The sequence below is a fragment of the Dromiciops gliroides genome, chromosome 3, assembly GCF_019393635.1.
Source record: "Dromiciops gliroides isolate mDroGli1 chromosome 3, mDroGli1.pri, whole genome shotgun sequence".
In the NCBI taxonomy this organism is placed as follows: Eukaryota; Metazoa; Chordata; class Mammalia; order Microbiotheria; family Microbiotheriidae; genus Dromiciops; species Dromiciops gliroides.
Genome location: NC_057863.1, coordinates 399,159,753 through 399,180,253, shown reverse-complemented (window position 1 = coordinate 399,180,253; position 20,501 = coordinate 399,159,753). Strand labels below are relative to the sequence as shown.

General features: G+C 36.7%; 1 protein-coding gene and 1 non-coding gene across 8 annotated transcripts in view; one reads left to right on the top strand and one right to left on the bottom strand.

Annotated features, from left to right (window-relative positions):
• WDR33 (WD repeat domain 33) overlaps positions 1–20,501 on the top strand; it is a 127,003-nt gene that overhangs the window by 8,081 nt on the left and 98,421 nt on the right. The window lies entirely within an intron of this gene.
• LOC122752299 lies at positions 12,268–12,371 on the bottom strand. Its single transcript, XR_006356067.1, has one exon. It is a non-coding gene; the product is annotated as a U6 spliceosomal RNA (small nuclear RNA).

Genomic DNA, 20,501 nt, shown 5'->3' with positions numbered 1-20,501 from the left:
ATTTTGAAAAAGTACCTGAAATAATCTAATTTTTACAGTTGCTTGCTATTTGTTAACAGCCCTCTGGAATTATTCATACAAGAGTGATGAATTTGATACTTAAATTCAGTGAATACAAATGAAATCTCAATTACTGTGTTAAAATAGTATAGCAAAGTACAAAGACCATTGGACTAGTATTCAGGAGTTTTGAATTTAGCCTTTGCTTTGCTGCTCATTAATTCTATGGCTGCAGACAAATCACTTTCCCCTGGGTTTTAAGGGAGTTTGATTTTAAAACACAAAAATTATAAAGTCTTAAAAGTTTCATTGTAAATTTGTTTTTTAAATTGAGTATGTGACCTTGTACAGTGCTCCCTCCCTTAAATCCAATTCAGTGCAAGGCATGACATCACACAGATGTCATGGCCTCTTGGAATATGAAGGATAAACAACAACAAATGTCAGTGTGTTAAACAGTCTCTAATTTCATTGACACCTTTTTTTGCATCTCCATGATGACACCATTTCAGTTCAGGTAAGATGAAGAAACTAAATAAGATTCTAAAGGCGAATCTTAATGAAAAAATTCTTTAAAGACACTTTCCCCCTCAAACCTAATGTCCTCTGCCTCAATCTATTAAAAACATCCTCTATAAGAGTGTTTTAGGTGGAACTTGGGTTGGTCTTTTATAGGATTAATATTTTTGGAACATGTTAAATTTTTCTTTTTGTTCCTGACATGAGTTTATAATTGACTAAGAGAGCCAGTTAAAACCAGAGTGGTACCCTAGTTGTCTAACTAAAAGTAGTAATTCTTTTTCTATTCTGGTCACTTTCTTTTTGGAATGTTTGCAGGGAATTGTTTAAAAGGTTTTGCATTTTATAATATCTTCTTTATAGTCTGTTAAATTCCAGTTGCATGCTGAGTGTTAAGCCAGTCATTTGTCTGATATATTTAACTTAAAATGAAAAGGTGAGCTAGAGTCCCTTAGTAAAAATATTTTCCAGGTTTTCATATACCTGTGTATTCCATGTAAGTCATAGACATTTATAGCTGGAGATAAGGAATTAAGATTCAGTGAGTTAACTTGAATTGCCTGGTTAATGCTAGAGTTAAAACTAGAAGACACTTCTTTTGACAGTCCAGTATTCTTTCAACTATATTAAACTAAATTGAGAAAGTATTTTTTTATAATATAACGAGTCTTAGAGTTTGTCTTCAGAGGACACCTAACTTGTAACCGTTCTAATTTAGCTGACATTCAAATAACTTGTAATAAAATATAAAGATTGGATTTTATTGCAACAGAAATTTAGTACTTTAATGGACTTGCAACTGGTGCTTTTGAAGTATTTTAATTTTAGTCAATGTTCTCTTGTGGAGGCAAGTGACTTACTTGTAGAACCTTGATCAAGAACTCTAGGAGGTTATTTTCCTTATCCCTGTTTCATACTTTGTTAATTGTTTTTTCTTTTATACTTTTAAGATTACAATCTTCGTGGACAGGTGTGTATATCCCTGGAATTAGGGTCATTAAAAAATTAAACAATAAGTAAGGTGCCAGTGGTGTTTCGGAGGAGTAGAGATTTTTGCAGTAGAAAGTAATTCGGAATTTGAATAATTTGTAGTTAGGACTCTGAGAATCTTTAGTCTGGAAAGAATTGGTTTTTGAGTTGCAGCTTTAATAGGTTTAGTCATCTACTCTTAGTCGTCAAACTCTCCATCATCTCATTTTAGTACACTTCTATATTTGTGTAATGTTCAAGTATAAGAACATTTTATACAGTTACACAAAGAATTTTGACAGGTACATGGGAAAGACTGTGTGGGTAGAGCTTTGAGTGGGGATGACTTGGATTCAAATACTACATTTGACACAGAAATACTGACTTTGACTTGGGGAACATCACTTAATCTCTGAGTGACAAAGCACTTGTAAGACTCAAGGATGTAAGTTTCAAAACAATTTCAGGTCTGCATTGGTAGAGGGAAGTCCTACACCTATGAAATCATAGTTCTAAAACTGTCTTTTTTTTGTCCCTGTTCACTGTGCCTGCTGTGCGGGCCCCCCCCCCCCCAAAAGGATAAATTATGGGAAAATGTGGTTGGGATTCTCTGCCAAAGATGTTGTGGGAGTAGAGTTGCCCCTAGTGCAATTCATTTTGCATACTATCTGATTTTTGTAAATTTTGTTTTTTCCCTTCATTGTTCAAAACCTTCCTCTTTTCATAGTCTAATAAAGGATTTAGATCTTGAAGGTGTCTTAGAGATCATGTAAGTCTAGAGGTGTCAAACTTGAGGCCTGCAAAACTGCAGTCAACCAGATTAGAAAGGAATTGGGGGGGCAGCTAGATGGCACAGTGGATAGAGCACCGACCCTGGAGTCAGGAGTACCTGAGTTCAAATCCGGCCTCGGACACTTGACACTAGCTGTGTGACCCTGGGCAAGTCACTTAACCCCAATTGCCCCGTAAAAAAAAAAAAAGAAAGGAATTGGGAAATGTTTAATAAATAATTACAATTCAACATAGAAAATGTTAATTAGTGGGAATCCATTTCTTTTTCAGTTTGACACCACTGGTCTACTACATTTCCTCATTTTACTTTTAAGAAAACTGAGGATCTGCGTGGTTGTTTAAAGTCCAAAATTGTTAGTCTGGCATTGAAGTTTCTCCAAAATGTGCTTCCACAAGAGTGACTCTTGGAAGCCTCTCTACTGAACATAAGCAAACCCCTTAGACAGAAATAAATGTTTCATTACAAATCTTCTTGTAACTCAGCATACAGATTTTGGGGGGGTAGCAATGGGGGTTAAGTGACTTGCCCAGGGTCACACAGCTAGGAAGTGTCAAGTGTCTGAGGCCGGATTTGAACTCAGGTACTCCTGAATCCAGGGCTGGTGCTCTATCCACTCCACTGCACCACCTAGCTGCCCCCTGCCATTTCTTTCTTTCTTTTTTTTTTTTTTTCCGGGGCAATGAGGGTTAAGTGACTTGCCCAGGGTCACACAGCTAGTAGTAAGTGTCAAGTGTCTAAGGCTGGATTTGAAGTCAGGTCCTCCTGAATGCAGGGTTGGAGCTTTATCCACTGTGCCACCTAGCTGCCCCAGATTTGAACTTTAAAAAATTCTAATGTTTTTTTCTTTGTTCCAGTGATGCACTTTCCTTTTGTCCCAGAATTAGGACATCACTATCGAGCTGCCTCGAGTCTGTCTGTTCTGTCCCAAAGAAAGATCTGCCCTGCTCTATCTACTAAATCAGTCTTTTATGACCATTTTTTTTATCAATAAGATTTTCCTTCATGTATCATTACTCTTTGTATTGAAAAGTAATGTGCTTAGCACAGTGCCGGGCAGTCAGTCAATAACTATTAAGTTCCTGCTGTGTGCTAGGTACTCTGCTAAGGATATAAAAAGTATCTGGTCTCAAAGAACTTGTAGTCTAAAGGCAAATAGCTAATGCCCATCAGTCAAGCCATGGTTTTTTTTTGTTGTTGTTGTTGTTTTTTTTGTGGTTGAGTTACACAAACAGTATGATTATCCACTAATTTAGTTCTTTTCCCCCCTACTTAATAGTGTTTTATTTTCCCCAATTACATGTAATGATTGTTTTCAACATTTTTTAATCTTAAAAGTATTTTATTTTCCAGTTACATGTAAAGATAGTTTTCAACATTTGTTTTTATAAGATTTTGAATTCCAAATTTTTCTCCCTCCCTTCCCTTCCCCCTCCCCAAGACAAAAAGCAATCTGATATAGGTTATATATGTACAGTCACAATAAACATATTTCTGCATTAGTCGTGAAAGAAGAATCAGAATAAAAGGGAAAAACCTCAAAAAAGGAAAAAAAACCCCAAAAGCAGACAGTATGTTCATTTTGTATTTGGATTGCGCAGTTCTTTTTTTCTGAATGTGGAGAGCATTTTCCATCATTCCTTTGGATCATTGTATTGCTGAGAAGAGCTAAGTCTAACTCACAGTTGATCATTGCACAATGTTGCTGTTACTGTGTACAATGTTCTCCTGGCTCTGTTCACTTCACTTATCATCAGTCCACTTAAGTCTTTCCAGGTTTTTCTGAAATCTCTCTGCTCATCATTTCTAATAAGCACAATAGTATTTCATTACATTATACCACAACTTGTTCAGCCATTCCCCAATTGATGGGCATCCCCTCGATGTCCAATTCTTTGCCACCAAAAAGAGAGCTGCTATAAATATTTTTGTACATGTGGGTCCTTTTCCCTTTTTTATGATCTCTTTGGGATACAGACCTAGTAGTACTATTACTGGGTCTAAGTCAGCATTCATTTTTTTGTTTGTTTTGTTTTTTGTTTTTTGGTGAGGCAATTGGGGTTAAGTGACTTGCCCAGGGTCACATAGCTAGTGTCAAATGTCTGAGGCCTGATTTAAACTCAAGGGCTGGTGCTCTATCCACTGTGCCACCTAGCTGCCCCAGCATTCATTTTTGTAAGATTTTGTGTTCGTGAGAAAATAATGGGTTTTGGAATGCACAGAGGCGAGCGGGCCCCACCCCCCCTTGTTGGAGGGGATTATATTAAGATTGATTGGATTGATTTTACTGATTGACTCACTTGAAATTGACTTGATTGAAACCACACCTACCTGAGAGCCTGGCCCTCAGGGGGTGGGTTCTCTGACCTTGGCATGTTCTGCTCATGGACCACCTTCAAGTTCAGTGAACCAATGGATTTGGGTGATCCTAGCCAATTAGCTTGGAGCAGTGTGTGGGGGCCGCCTCTCCTCTGGACCCAGAGGTAGCTTCTACTTTCACAAGCACAGGAACGTCCTCTTTTTGTCCTAAGACTCTGAGGTGGTCGCTAGATGGGTTTTTTAACTTTCTGAGCCAGGTGTTCTCTTTTTACTAATACTTGGTATGCTTTAATGCTTAATGCCCCAAAACTGGTGCTAAAAAATTTATAAGTAACAAATATATTAGAAACCCCAGCTAATTTTCCCCAAACTTGGAACAGAAATAAGGCAGCCACATATAATTTTACTTGCTACACTTCTTTCCCTTCATCCCCAAGAGAGCAAGCAATCTGATGTTATACGTATACAGTAATGTTAAACATGTTTCTACATCAGTCATATTGTGAAAGAATAATCAGAACAAAAGGGAAAACCATAAGGAAGAAAAAAATCGTGAAAATAGCATGCCTCTATCTGCATTTAGACTCCATAGTTCTTTTTCTTCATGTGGATAACATTTTCCATCATGAGTCTTTTGGAATTGGCTTTGATCATTGTATTGCTGAGAAGACAAGCTATGTTTTAACAAACATTTAAATAAATATTATGTACACTTTGGAAGTTGAGAGTAGGAGATTCTGACCTGAGTTTTGCAACCCCGGTAACCTTGTCTCCACTATTTAAAATATCAAATAAAGTTTGGATTCAGTTCACCGAACATTAATTATTAAGGACGTACTGTAAGGCAGTGTACTTACTGGTTGTTGAGGTGGATATGAAGATGAATGACAGTTTTTGCCCTCTTTGAATTTATAATATGGTGAGAGATAAATTATAATTATTAGGCAGCTTGAAAAGTTAGGTCCACATTTCCTTCAAATTTCTTGTCAGAGAAGCAGGGAGTATCAAACAAAACATGTCCTCCTGTTAAATACTACCTTTATTAATGAGATTGTTGGTTGTCTTAGCTAAATGGACAATTGACAGTTTGAATTCAGAATATTAAAACCTGAATCCCAAACCAGTTATTCATAATACAGGTTTTAGCATAATTTTAGCAGTGCTAAAATTCAAAGGATTAGTTTCCTGATTAAGAACCTTACAGAAGTTTCAAAGCAAGCATTCAGAATTAATGCTGTTAAAGTATAAAATATGAATGGGAACGTTAAATACTGTTCCTATATTACCCAGAGGCTTATTTTTGAGTTCTAAATTTCTCATTAGCTTTCAAATACTACAGTATTTGATACCAGATATATAGAAGTTAATTTCATCCAGTCTCTCCCCCCACCCCTTTCCCTCTTCTCTCTCTCTCATTTCTACTTCTAGACCTCTACCCACCATCCTTCAGTGACCTTTTCACTTTTGAGCTTGAAGGGGTTATTCAAAATGTGTGTCTTTTTCCTCATCCTGATTGTTTTTATCTATTGATCTCTAGGTTTTCTTCTGTAGTTTTTCCGTGACTTTAAGATCTAGATTGCCTGTCAACATCCTTGGATTCCAAATATTCGTGTTGTAATATAAGCCATCTGACACCCTGGTCATGGAATTAATTCCTTAGTCTCCTGTACTCCAGTGACTTTGTTTAAGTAACATTACATGGTCTTTCCATGTCATGAAAATCTGCAATTTGCAAGATTTAGAACTCTGAAATTTTATTGTGAAATATTATACAATGTACTAAATTTTGCTTTTTATTATTTTAATTACATTTTTTATTTACAATGTTTTTATATCACCTTTATTTCCTGGTGTGTCTCTTCCTCTTCCTCTCTCAGAGAGAGGAAGAATTAAACAAAAGAGGACAGTAAAACCAATTAGCAGACCAACCATGTTGAACACTGTTCATTGTATTTATTGTCTCTCATCTTTGCAAATAAAAGAGGGAGTGCCATTTTTCATATCTCTTATTTCAAGCCAAGCTTGTTTGTTACAGTTTCATAGCATTTTGGGTTTTTCATAGTTTTGGATGTTTTGTTTGTCGTTCTTTCCACCTACATTATTGTAAATTATGTGTGTTGTTTTTCTAGTTTTGCCTACATGATTGTGTATCAGTTTATAAAAGACTTTTTGCCCTTCTCTGTAATCTTCATATGCTTTCTTTCTTGTGATGCAGTAATATACAATAATATAACACAATTTGTTTAGGCATTTTCCAGTCAGTGGAAATCTGCTTTGATTTCATTTCTTTAATATTACAAAACCATTGATATAAATGTTTATGTATTGCATATGGAACCTTTCTTTTTATCATTTACCTCCTTGGGGTATATGCCGTGGGATCTCTGGTCAAAGTGTGTGGACTGGGATCTTTGCTCGCTTGATCAGTAGCTATTCTTTTAATCTAGTGATTTGTAAACTTTGATTCTACATTCCTATCAGTAAACAATTTTCAAGAATATAACTCAAAGAATATATTTACTTATTTAAAAACTTAAATACTATGCTTACCACTGTACTGATTATGTATATTATGAAATTTACACAAAGATAAATTTAGAAGAGAAGTGGAATTGCATTGGAGTCAGTGCCAGCTGGCCCCGGAGTCAGGAGGACCTGAGTTCAAATATCACCACAGACATATAGTAGCTGTGTGACCCTGGGCAAGTCACTTAACCCTGATTGCCTCAAACATCTGGGGCAATCTCCAGTTGTCCTGATGTATATATATATATGTCTTGCTACTGGATCCAGATGGCTCTGGATGAGAGAGTGAGGCTGGTGACTTTGCACAGCCCTCCTTTACTTAAATCCAATTCATTGAAAGTCATGACATCACCTCCTGATGTCATGGTCCTCTTAGAGAAAAAAGGACAAACAGCAACAATTAATGTTTTATTTTAATATTGTTTACATCAGAGGTGTGAAACATGAGACCAGCATTCAACCCATTGCACTCCTAATACTTTAGAAACCAGATTAAAATGTATTATTTAACAAAATATAAAATAAAACATTGATAATGTTTCAAAACTAAGTCAATGTATGACTTACAGATCAGTGGCCCTCCTTTCTATTTAACCCAATCGGCCCAGATTACCCCTCCTCCTATTCCTTTCCACCCCTCCTCCAGCAGGCCTATCTCTTTACAAGGGAATTTTTTTCTTTTTAAAATTAAAAAAAAATCAACATTTTCATTTATAGTTTTGAGTTGCAAATTTTATCCCTCCTTCTCTTCCTCCCATTCCCCCTTCCTGAGACGGTAAGCAATCACATATGGGTTATACATGTGCAATTATGTAAAACATTACCATGTTAGTCATTTTGTATAAAACCTTGAATCAAAGAAAAAAAATTAAAGAAAGTGAAAATTAGCATGCTTCACTCTGTTCAATCAATATTAGTTCTTTCTTTGGTGGTGGATAGTATGTTTCATCATTAGTCCTTTGGGATTGTCTTGGATCATTGTATTGTTGAGAATATGTTAAATTGTTTGCAGTTCTTCAAATGATATTGTTCTCTCTCTGCACTGTGTTCTGTTGGTTCTGCTCTCTTCACTATACATTAGTTCATATAAGTCTTTCCAGACCTTTCCGAAATCATCCTGCTTGTCATTTCTTATAGCACAATAATAATCCATCATCATTGTATACCACATCTTGTTTAGCCATTCTCCAATTGATGGTACAAGGGAATTTTTTAAAGAAAAGAAAAAAATTAACCCAAACCAAATCAGTACATTGAAAAAATATATTGGTGTATTGAAATGTGTTGAAAATGCAATTTTCCATAACCATGGATCCCCTTCCTCTACAAAAAATGACTTATCATGGTTTTACTTTGGAGGTAAGCCTTTTCTTTATATATATTTAACATTTATTTGCTGTGTGTTGGTTGTTCTTTCCAAGTATGTTGTAAGTATTGTGCGTATTGCTTTCCTAATTCTGCTTAATTCAGTTTGTAGCAGTATATCTAAGTCATTCTATAGTTCTCTGTATTTGATATGTCTGTTATTTCTTATAGTATGTAAAATTTCCTTACATTCATATACTACAGTTTGTTTAGCTATTCACCAGTCAACGGACATACACTTTGTTTCTGGTCCTTTACAACTACAAAAAGTGCTGCTATAAAATATATTGATTTGTGGGGGAGAGGGCGCTTTTGTCATTGAACTCCCGGGTATATGCCTGACAGTGTAATCTGTGAGTCAAAGGTGATGGACATTTTTTCTAATTTCATACTGCTTTCCAAAACGGTTGTTCTAATTTAAAGCTCCATGAAACAGTGCATTAGTGTTCTTGTCTTTCCACAACCCTTTGACCTTGACTATTCCCATCTTTTGTCGTCATTGCCTGGTTGCAGGATGTGAGGGGAAACTTCAAAATTGTTTTATTTTAATTTCTCTTATGTGGAGCATTCTTTCTTATGGTTGTTAATACTTTGAAGTTCTTTTGAGAATTTTTCATATCTCATTTATTGGGGAAGGCTTTTGGTTGAATCTCAGTAGAATGTAAAATCCTTGAGGACACAAACTTATTTCCCCTGTCCCTTATGCATACTGTTATGGCTGACACTTATAGGTACACTAATAAATGTGGGTTTCTCGTTAATTTTCTTTTTATTATGAATTTTAGTATTTTATTGATTTTTCTTCACTCTTGCCACACTTGTAATCTCACAGTACTTAGGGCAGAGATGAGTTATTTCATTGAGAAGACTGAGGTTATCTGACCTCCTCTCTGTTAGCTCTTCTCTTCCATTCCTCAAAGTTTTTCACCATCATTTCACATTCCGTACTACCTCTCTTTGTCATAAAAGTTGATACAGGTTTATTACTTGCTAATATTAATCCTATCTATCCTTAATTTCTTTAAACACTTTCCTTCCCCTTCTATACTACCCATTTCTGTCTTTTATACTTAAATTTTTTGAGAGTTAGAAGACACCTTAGGGTCTGGCTAGTCTAGGTGTTATTAGTTGAGTATTAAGTGTCTACTGTGTGTCAACCCATCAGGGACCTTGTTCCAGCAGTCTTCTTTGTTGTATGAGGGTTTTTTCTCCCTTTGTGTAGAAGGTGGAGATTTTTGCAAAAGGTAGAATTCTTAGAGACAGAAGTCAGAAGGAGGAGTACATTCTAGAAATGAAGACCCTAATAAACTCAGGTGTAGTGTCTTGTGGGAGTAGATAGAAGAGGACAGACTGATGGTGGAGATGTAGTGGAGGTAGAAATGAAAAGATTTGGCATCTGATCAGGTATGAGGGGCAAAAGATTGAATTTGAGATTTCAAACCTGGGTGATTGGAAGGAATGATAGTATCCTCAATAGAAATAGGGAAGTTAAAAAGACTGGTAGATTCTTGGAGAAAGATGATCTAAATTCTGTTTTGGTCATGTCGAATTTTGAGATACCTATGGAAATCTGGTTCTAGATATCTAAAGGCAGTTGGTGATGTGAGACTCTTCTGGAATTCTAAATCCAATGGGTAGAAGTTGAAGGAGAGACAAATTTAGGTTTGATCTTAGGAAGAACTTCATTAACTACTGGAGCTTTCCAAAAGGTAGAGGCATTGTCATCTTCAGTAGCGCTTCACTTTTCAAATTTCTGCACTGAATGTGCCCCGTCTATTCATTAATCTCACTACACAACCTCTCCACCTCCATTCTTATTCATGCATGTGTTCTCAATGACTTATATTATTTCTTGTGTACATCATCACTTATAAAACTCTGGTAGCCTACTTTCAGTCACTTTTAGCTTCACTGTACTTTGGGTAAGCTGCAGTTTTGATTCTTGGAAGGTCATAGCAGTTCATGATTTTCAGCCATTTAGCATTTCTCAGAGGATTTTGGGTTTGAAAAGATGGGCTTTTATGTTATAAACAGCTTTGGTTCATTTAAAGTATGGGATAATTAATGAGGTAACTCACATATATAGTGCTTAAAAGGCTTGCAGAACACTTTTACGACACTGTTCTGTGTATGCCACATAATTGTTGGTTGAGCCAGTAACACATGTATTATTTTACAGATTAGAAGCTGTTTAGGGATTTGCTTATGGCCACATAGCTATTTAAGTAATTAAGGAGAGAGAATTTGAACTCAGATCTCTTGAGTCCATGGCAGAAGTGGGGGAGGGAAGGGGAAAGAAGGGGAAGAAAAAAAGGGGGGAAAGAGAGACACACATCCTAATAGAGAATGAGAATGAATACATGCACATGCAGTGCAGTTCTGCTGCCTACTACTCCGTTTATCTAATTTGTCCCTTTGGGAAGTATAACCGATTGGTATAGTGACAGTCAAATTCCACTAAATGTTAAATACATGAGATTAAATTTACCTCTTTGCAATAAGGTTTTTAATATGTTAATCACATTCTGTGCATTTATATATAAATTTCTGGAGCTCCGAGTTTTATTACTCTTTTCTAGAGTATTGTCAATTGATGATTATTGTGCCTCTACTGATAACGCTTTATTTATCTATCTATCTATTTATTTTATTTTGTTTTATTTTTGCCGGGTGATGAGGATTAAGTGACTTGCCCGGGGTCACACAGCTAGTAAGTGTCAAATGTCTGAGGTCGGCTTTGAACTCAGGTCGTCCTGAATCCAGGGCCTGTGCTTTATCCACTGCAACACCTAGCTGCCCTCTACTGATAACTTTTTTTTTTTTTGCGGGGCAATGGGGCTTAAGTGACTTTGCCCAAGGTCACACGGCTAGTAAGTGTCAAGTGTCTGAGGCTGGATTTGAACTCAGGAACTCCTGAATCCAGGGCCGGTGCTTTATCCACTGCGCCACCTAGCCGCCCCTACTGATAACTTTTAACAATGTCATACTTGTTATTCTACATGGTATCTGACTTGAATGGATGTGGATATATAGGTATGGGTAGGTTCTTTTCATGTGTTCCTCCCTCCTTCTGATTTAAAGACTTCATATCTTCAGGCTCATAATAGTGTTTTATTGTTGCCTTTTGTTTTTATACTATATTTTCTTCCCTCATGCAATTTTCCCTTGTAACAACAAATATTTAAGTAAAACCAACTGGCACATGGACCAAATTTTATGCTGTATACTACATACTATATCCATCTTCTTCCACTTCTTTGAAAAGGAGTAGTGAGCTTTGTTTCTTAGCTCTGAGACTGGGGGACTATTTATGCCAATTCAGCACAGGACTTCTGGTATTTTGTATAGCACAGTGCATCCTTTTAGTATTACCATTATTGTAGCCATGTATTTTGTTTTCTTAGTACAACTTTCTTCACTCTGAGTCACTTTATGCAAGCCTTTCATGTTCTCTGGATTCCTCATTCATTTCTTAAGGTTCAGCAATAATCCATTTGTTTGCCCCCAGTTTAGCTTTTCTCCTTTTGAAAATCTTCTATTTCATTTTCAGTTTTTTACTACCTCAAAGGACATCCAGGCCAACAAATGAATAAAATGTCTTATTTGTAGCACATAGGCGATCTTTTCATATCTTAATTTGTGGTCCAGAAATTCATACCCAATCCTGAAGCACACCATCTTTTCAAGTAACTTTTCATTCTCTAAATAGCATTTTTCTTAAGTAAATTCCATATTTGAAAATATTCTCTTTAGTTTCTTTTTCAGAACTTCATAATTCCTAGGGTCTTTATAGTTTTTTCTCCATAAGAATCTTTGCACAGGGGCCGTGCTAATCTTCTCTGTATCATTCCAGTTTTAGTATATGTGCCGCCAAAGCGAGCGCCATAAGAATCACCAAGTAGTAGACCTGCTTTTTGCAAATTTCAGGTGGCTCATTGTCATATCCTAATATGCTCAGGAAAGGCCATGCCATGTTCATGCCATGCCTAGATATAGTGTTTGCTCTCTACTTCTCTTCAGTGGGGTGCCAATCACTACAAGTTATCTACTTTTACACTTTGGTTCAAAAAAATGACTTCCAGTACAAGATTGGGGAGGCATGGTTAAAAAGCATTTTGAACAAGTTCTCGGGTTTTAAGGGCATCAAGGGCAATGAGTCAACAGTTTGATGATAGTAGTCAAAAATCTAAATGAATCTTAGAATTGCATCAAGAGGGGCATATAGCTTATGGGAATGAGGACATGACAATCTGATCATACCCTTCTCTGGTCAGACTATATCTAGAATACCATGTTCAGTTCTGGGCAGTACATTTTAGGAAAGAAATCAATTGAATATCTAGAGGAGAGCAACCAGTACAGTGAAATGGTCGTGGGTTCTCACCCTGGGAGGATCTTTTTAGGAACTAGGAATGTTTAGTGCCAAGAAGGGTAGAGTAGTGGAGAGAGGGTTTAGGGCGGCTCTCTCACGTATCTGAAGGGTTCTTGTGTAGAAAGGGCATTAGGCTCAGTTTGGCCCCACAGAACTAAACCATGAACAAAGATCATTGTATAGAGGCAAATTTAGGCTTGCTATTAGGAAACCATTTGAAAATAAAATAGGTAGTGCGTGTCCTCTAATTGAATTCCGATCTTGAAACAGAGGCTGTATGAACACTTGTCAAGTAATTTGTTAAGGGGATTCTTTTTTTGAAAATGAGTCAGTCTATGTGACTTCTCAGGTCCAACATTTAAAATTTCTTGTGTATCATTTTTTTCCCCTCTTACTACTAGATTGCTGGCCTTTTTCCTATAGATCATGTTTGTCTACCATAAACAATGAACATGAGACACTATTTCCCCCAGAGTATAGCTTTCCATCTCCCCCCATATGAAGACCTTCAGAGTTGTTACAGAACTTCAGAGGTTCGAGAGGCCTTTTCACCTTTTTCAAATCACACCCTTCCAACAACTAGTCTCCTGACAGAGCTTAGGAATTCCTTTTGCATCCTTAGATTCTTTGTGTTTTCCTTGAAGTCTTTCTTCCATTCTTTCCAGCAACCTAAAAGTTAAAAAAAATTTTTTTTGAGTTAAATTTTAAATTAACGTTTCTCTTCTTCCCACCTTCTACTCCCTTAATATCCTTGTAGCAAATAGGCATACAAAAACTTCAGATTTTCATATTGGCTATGTCCAAAAATCTTTCTTCATATTTAGTCTATCTATCACCACTTTGGCAGGAGGTGGGTAGGATGAGTCATCATAGTTCCCTTGGAATCAGGATCAGACATTGCATTGAAGAGTTAAGTCTTTCAAAACAGTTTTTTTCTACAGTGTTGATGTTATAGTATACATTATTCTTCTTGTTTGGTCACTTAACTCCATACAGATCGTAACAGATTTCTCTCAAGTTAGTGGTTTTTTTTGTTTTTTTTTTTTGCGGGGCAATGAGGGTTAAGTGACTTGCCCAGGGTCACACAGCTAGTAAGTGTCAAGTGTCTGAGGCTGGATTTGAACTCAGGTCCTCCTGAACCCAGGGTTGGTGCTTTATCCACTGCGCCACTTAGCTGCCCAGGCTCTTCATTTCTTAAAGCATATTAGCACTCCCCTACATTCATATACCATAAGCTGTTTATCTACTCCCCAGCTGATGAGCATTTCCTTAATTTCCAGGTTTTTTTGACACCACAAAAAGAACTGCTATAAACATTTTTTGTACTTATGGATTGTTTTACTCTCTCTTTGATCTCTTTGATATGTTGGCCTAGTGGTGGTATTGTTCATTAAAAAGTACTCAGGGGGGCAGCTAGATGGCGCAGTGGTTAAAGCACAGGCCCTGGATTCAGGAGTACCTGAGTTCAAATCCGGCCTCAGACACTTGACACTTACTAGCTGTGTGACTCTGGGCAAGTCACTTAACCCCCATTGCCTAAAAAAAAAAAAAAAAAAAAAGTACTCAGACAACCCTAGGGAAAGGGGTAGGTCAGCAAGGTAGGGGGGGTGGAGAGCAACCCTTTCCCCTTTCCTTCCTTTCCCCCGTTAAAAGAGAAAAACAAAACCTTTTAAATAAATTTGCAGGGTCAAGCAAAGCAAATTTCCACATTGGTATTATCTGAAAGTGCTGCTCATTCTCTACCTTAAATCCATCACCTCTATGTCAAGAGGTGGCTAGATGATAAGTGGTAGTTTTGTATAGTTCATTTACCCCATGGCTTTTTAAAAAAAAATTTTCCAAGTTTGGCTGATTGTGTTTTTGTTTGCTTGTTAGCAATTAGATAAAGCAGATGTCTCTCTTGAATAATTAAAAAAATGCTGCCCTGAATGGTTTTTTTCCCTTTACAAGCTTGATCTATGAGAGACACATATCTCTTATTGATCAAAGGGGAGAATTGAGAAGATTAAGATTAATCATGTATCATTTTCTCATGGATTCTTTGATTTTGTTCTATAACTGCTTGTCATAGCTCTTTGTCTCTGAATTTAGTTCAGAGTTCAGCTGGCCTGTAATGGGTTAAATTTAAATATCCATTTATTCTTGTCTCAAGTAATTTTGCTAACCGTAGGAAGTGTTTGAGAAAGCAAGGGAGTTTGGACCTGATATGTTCATGCCACCTACCTATCCTTCAGGGATGTCTTTTGCTTTCCAAAAGATTGGTCTCACACTTGGATTCAGACAACACTTCTTAGTCTCATGAGAGAAGGGGGGTGTCATTGCTAGCTCCCATTACCAAACTGCTAAAAATTCATATTGTTCCCTGCACCTCAGCTCTGTAACCAGTTGTGTTGCCCTTAATCACCCTGATCTATTCTTTGTTCTATACTCCCTAAAACCCTGTAAAAGGGGCACTGTCCCCTTGCTTGGGTTCTTTGGAGGCAAGCAATAGACCCATTTATTGACAGGTAGTGTGTCCCTGTTAATAAGTGTTATTTTGCATGGAGATCTGCCTCAGTTTGTGCTTTTGTCAGAATCTCAGTTGTGACAAGCTTAAACTACTATAGCTTTAAATTGTGTTTGTTTAGTTAATTGTCTACTCTGTGTCTAGGCATCTTAGCTTGAGAGATATGCTTTTGTGTTCAGAAGTAGACCTACGGTGAGGAATTTCCATTCAGCCTTAAATCACTTCATTGAATTTGTTGTTAAAAAGACTTCATTGAATTTAGAGCAGCATGGGAAGATTTGTATGAACTCAGGCTGAATGAAATAGGAGAACCAGAAAAATATATACAATAACTACAACAATATAAATGAAAAAAGATCACTTAAAGCGAGCTGTGAACTCTGAGAAATTGAAAATCCTGTAATGTTTCCAAGGAAGGAATAATGAAATAATACCTCTCCCGCCCCCAATCAGCAACAGGAGTTAAGTGACTTGCCCAGGGTCACACAGCTAGTAAGTGTGAAGTGTCTGAGGTCGGATTTGAACTCAGGTCCTCCTGAATCCAGGGCTGGTGCTTTGTCCACTGAACCACCTAGCTGCCCCCTTTTAAATTTTTTTTTTAAATTCACTCATGCTGGTTAGTTTTATGAAACTCATTTTCTTTTTTTCCTTTTTTTGGGGGGGGGTGGTGGTGCGGTGGCAAGGCAATGAGGGTTAAGTGACTTGCCCAGGGTCACACAGCTAGCAAATGTCAAGTGTCTGAGGCCAGATTTGAACTCAGGTCCTCCTGAATCCAGGGCCGGTGCTCTATCCACTGCGCCACGTAGCTGCCCTCTTCCCTCTTGGCAGACAAGTATAGGTGACCATGAAAGCAGAATGTTTGACATTGTTATACCATTGACTGTATTAGATATTTTTGCTTAGCTGTTTCTCTTTGTTGTAAGGGAAGGCTCACTTTTTTATAACTCATGGTTATAGGAACAAAACTATTTTCTCAATTTATCATAAGGTAGGGAAAGTAATTGCAGTATTGTTTAATTACTTGGGCTTTGAGGGAAGGAGGTGCAAATACAGAGGCTCTTTTTTTTTTTTAAAGACTATAGGAAACAAAAAAGGAAACCAGTAATAAGGCTGGAGAGAGGGAGGGTAAGGGTTTGGAGCAGTGACAGAAGTGTTTGTAGAATAAAATAAGAGATCTGTATAGTATTTTGGTCTGTCATGAAACAAAAATTGTGATAGGAATGTAGCTACTTGTATTTCTGGTAAAAGTTAATACTTAGAATGATAGAAGATAAGACATTCAGAAATAGTAATTTTGAATATGTATGGATTTAATTTCCCAATTAAAATGAAAGGGTTGCAGACTAGCACATAATCCAACAATATGGTTTTGATGTTTGATGTTAAGGGATGTACATAGACTTAAAGGGCTATCAAAACATCCTATTCAAGGCAACTGGGTGTTTTATTAATGGTATCTGACACTTTGATTCAAGCAAAAGAGATTTTTGAGCAATAGAAATTGGTATCCTTTTGTTGTTGTTGTTTTGGTGAGGCAATTGGGATTAAGTGACTTGCCCAGGGTCACACAGCTAGTAAGTGTTGAGTGTCTGAGGTCGTCGCATTTGAACTCAGGTCCTCCTGACTCCAGGGCTGGTGTTCATCCACAGCACCACCTAGTGCCCCAATTGGTATCCTTTTAAAGGCGCCTTGGCTAATGAGAATATAATTTTGAATATTTGTGCACTAGATAATAGATTAGTTAAATATAAAGAACATTTTTCCAAAAAAGAAAATGTTATAATAGATCCTAAGAATCCATCAACGATTTGAAAAATAAAATAAAAAGACTTAAAATTGAAGAAATTGGATTTCAAAATGGATAATGGCAGGGAATATATTTTTCAGATACACATGGAATACAGTTATGCTTTAGTTAATAGAAAAATCATGTTACTTCTAAAAGGCATAAATTATAACCTTAATAACACTACATACAAATTGATAAAGTAATCAAAAGATGCAGGGTTCTGTCAGAACTTGAAAACAATTTATTTTGAATAATGCTTGGATTAAAGAGCAAGGTATAGAAACAATAAAAGATTAATAGACATGACAGCATTCAGCACATCAAAAGTTTTGGAATATAACCTAACTACTACATGGAGCATAATATTTTTGAAGAATTAAAAATTAATTTCAAAGAGAAGGCAGTGGAAAGGCACATGGATTTAAAAAGCTTGCAACATATTGGTTGTGTATCAAGTATGAAGGATGACAGATGGACAGGCTGAATGCTCCACTTTTATCCTTGTGATGTTTCAAGAGAAAGTTAGATTCAACATTGCCAGAGTAAACAGACAAGCATCCCACAGGATGGGGCAGCCTGGCTGAATTGTGATCTGTTTTGCTGTAGGGAACAAATACTTGTGATCACAGATCCCTTTAAGAGCATTAGTAATACTCTATGGCAAATTTATAGCCCTAAATTCCTGTCTTCATAAAGGAGAAAAGGAGAAAATAAGTTGTTTGAATTAAAAAAAAAACATTTAAAGGGAAGAATTTCTGAATATTAACCATATGGGTGAATGCTCTAAATCATTGAGAGAAATGCATATTAAAACAACCCTGAGGTTTCACTTCACCTGTAAAAGGCAGATGACCCCCAACAATGATAACTTTTGTTGGAAGGGGTGTGGGAAGATAGGAACACTAGCATATTGTTGGAGCTGTGAATTAGCACATTATTTTGGAAACCTATTTGAAATTATGCAAATAAAGTGACTAAAATGTCCATACCCTTTGAATGGCTAATACCCCACGGAGACCATTGATAAGAAGAAAATCCCCATAGTCACTAAAATATTTATAGAAACATCTTTTATGATAGCAGATAATTTGGAAACAAAGTAGATATGCCTTTTGTTTGGGAAATAACTAAACAAAATATACTACATTAATGTAATGGAATATTATTGTTATAAGAAAATGCAAATAAGTCGACTTTATTTAAATAAGAAAGCGAACAAAGTCCTCCATATCCCAGTTCATATTTGCTCAACTCTTCCACTTTGCTCTCTGGAATACATATTTTATAATTAACAAACTTTTTTTTTTGTCTTAAGTGTCCTTCTTTCTCAGTCTTTACACTCCTATGTATTCAATGATGGCACAGCTTCCCTTAATACTTTTCCCAGCACTGTACTTTTACTTATACCCTGTGGATGAGTTTGAATACTGCTTGTACCCCATAGTCACTTCATGGCTTTCTCTTTTTTTAAAATTTGTAATAAAGTATTTTATTTTTTTCCCGTTACATGTAAAGACAGTTCTCAACTTTTGTTTATACAAGCTTTCCAATTTCAGATTTTTCTCCCTCCCTCCCCCCTCCCCTAGACAGCAGGTAATCTGACATAGGTTATTTATATATATATATACACACACACACATATATACATACATAATAACATTAAACATATTTCTGCATTAGTCATGTTATAAGAGAAAAATCAGAGCAATGACAACCTCAATATAGAAAAACAACAGCATCAAAGACAAAAGAAATAGTATGGTTCATTCAGCATTTATACTCCACAGTTCTTTTTTTTTTTCCCCTGGATTTGGAAATCCTCTTCTATCATGAGTTCCCTGGAACTCCTCTGTACCATTGCATTGGTGAGAAAAATATAGTCCATCACAGTAGATCAGCACACAGTATTGATGATACTGTGTACAATGTTCTTCTGATTCTGGTCATCTCACTCATCATCAGCTCACGCAAGACCTTCCAGATTTCTCTAAACTCCTCCTGCTCATTGTTTCTTACAGCACAATAGTATTCCATTACATTTATATACCACAACTTGTCCAGCCATCCCCCAATTGATGGGCACCCCCTCAACTTCCAATTCCTTGCCACCATGTAAAGAAGGGCTTTCTCTTTATCACCTTTACTTAGTAACTTTTTCTTCTTTGAGATTTAGGTTATCCCTATTTATCTGTGCTCCAATCTAGTGCCTGGTGGCATTTATCAACCTCCCCTCCCCACCTTTTTGGTGAACTCTGCCTGATTTACAGTTGTTCTCTCCACCCCAACTCTCCTACCCTCATGTCTAGGGATTTTAGTATGCATAATCAATGCTTTCTTAAATACCCTAATTTCTCAGTTTATCTCAATTTCTATGATAATTTCTTTACTCCACTTTAATTACATATACTTGATCTTAACATTACTCACAAGTGTTCCACTGAGGCAAAATAAGGCTGTTCCTTTCTAATAGATTTTCTATCCTGCTTTCCACAGTGGCTGTTCCAAACATCATCCAGTGATATGGCCTCCTTGCAGTTCCTTGAACAGGAAACTCCATTTCCCTACTCCAGACATTTTCACTAGCTGTCCACCATGCTGGAATCCCCCTCTTCATTTTTACCTCCTGGCTTCAAATCTTAAATAAAATCCCACCTTCTACAAGAAGCCTTTCCTGATGTTTCTTTCTTTCTTTTTTTTTGGTGAGGCAATTAGGGTTAAGTGACTTACCCAGGGTCACACAGCTAGTAAATACCGGATTTTTACTCAGGTCCTCCTGAATCCAAGGCCAGTGCTTTATCCACTGCACCACCTAGCTGCCCCCTGATGTTTCTTAATGCTAGTTTTTTTCCTTCCATTGATCAGCACCATTTTATTCTATATATAGCTTGTTTATACATATTTCTTTGCATGCTGTCTCCCATATTAGACTGTTTCTTGAGTTCAGAGACTGTCTTTTGCTTTTCTTTGTATCTCTAGTGTGTAGCACAGTGCCTGGTACATAGTAGAGGTTTAATACATGTTTATTGACTTACTTCTCAAGGTTCCTGTACCCCCTTTGATGAGTACTTTGCCTCATCTTTCACTGTAGAAATTGAGGCTATTTACTGAAAGCTCCCTCTTATTCTTTCACATTTAGACATTTAGATGTCTTTCCCCTACTATCTCCTGCTTCACTCTGATTTCTGCTAATGAGATGATCTTTTTCCTTGTTAAGGCCAGTCCCTTTTCATACACCCACGATGGTATCCCATTCCAGCTTCTCCAACAGATTGTCTATACTATCTTCCCCACTCTCTCACACTTACCTTCAGTTTCTCCCAACATAAAGGGTGTCCCAAAAGTCTCT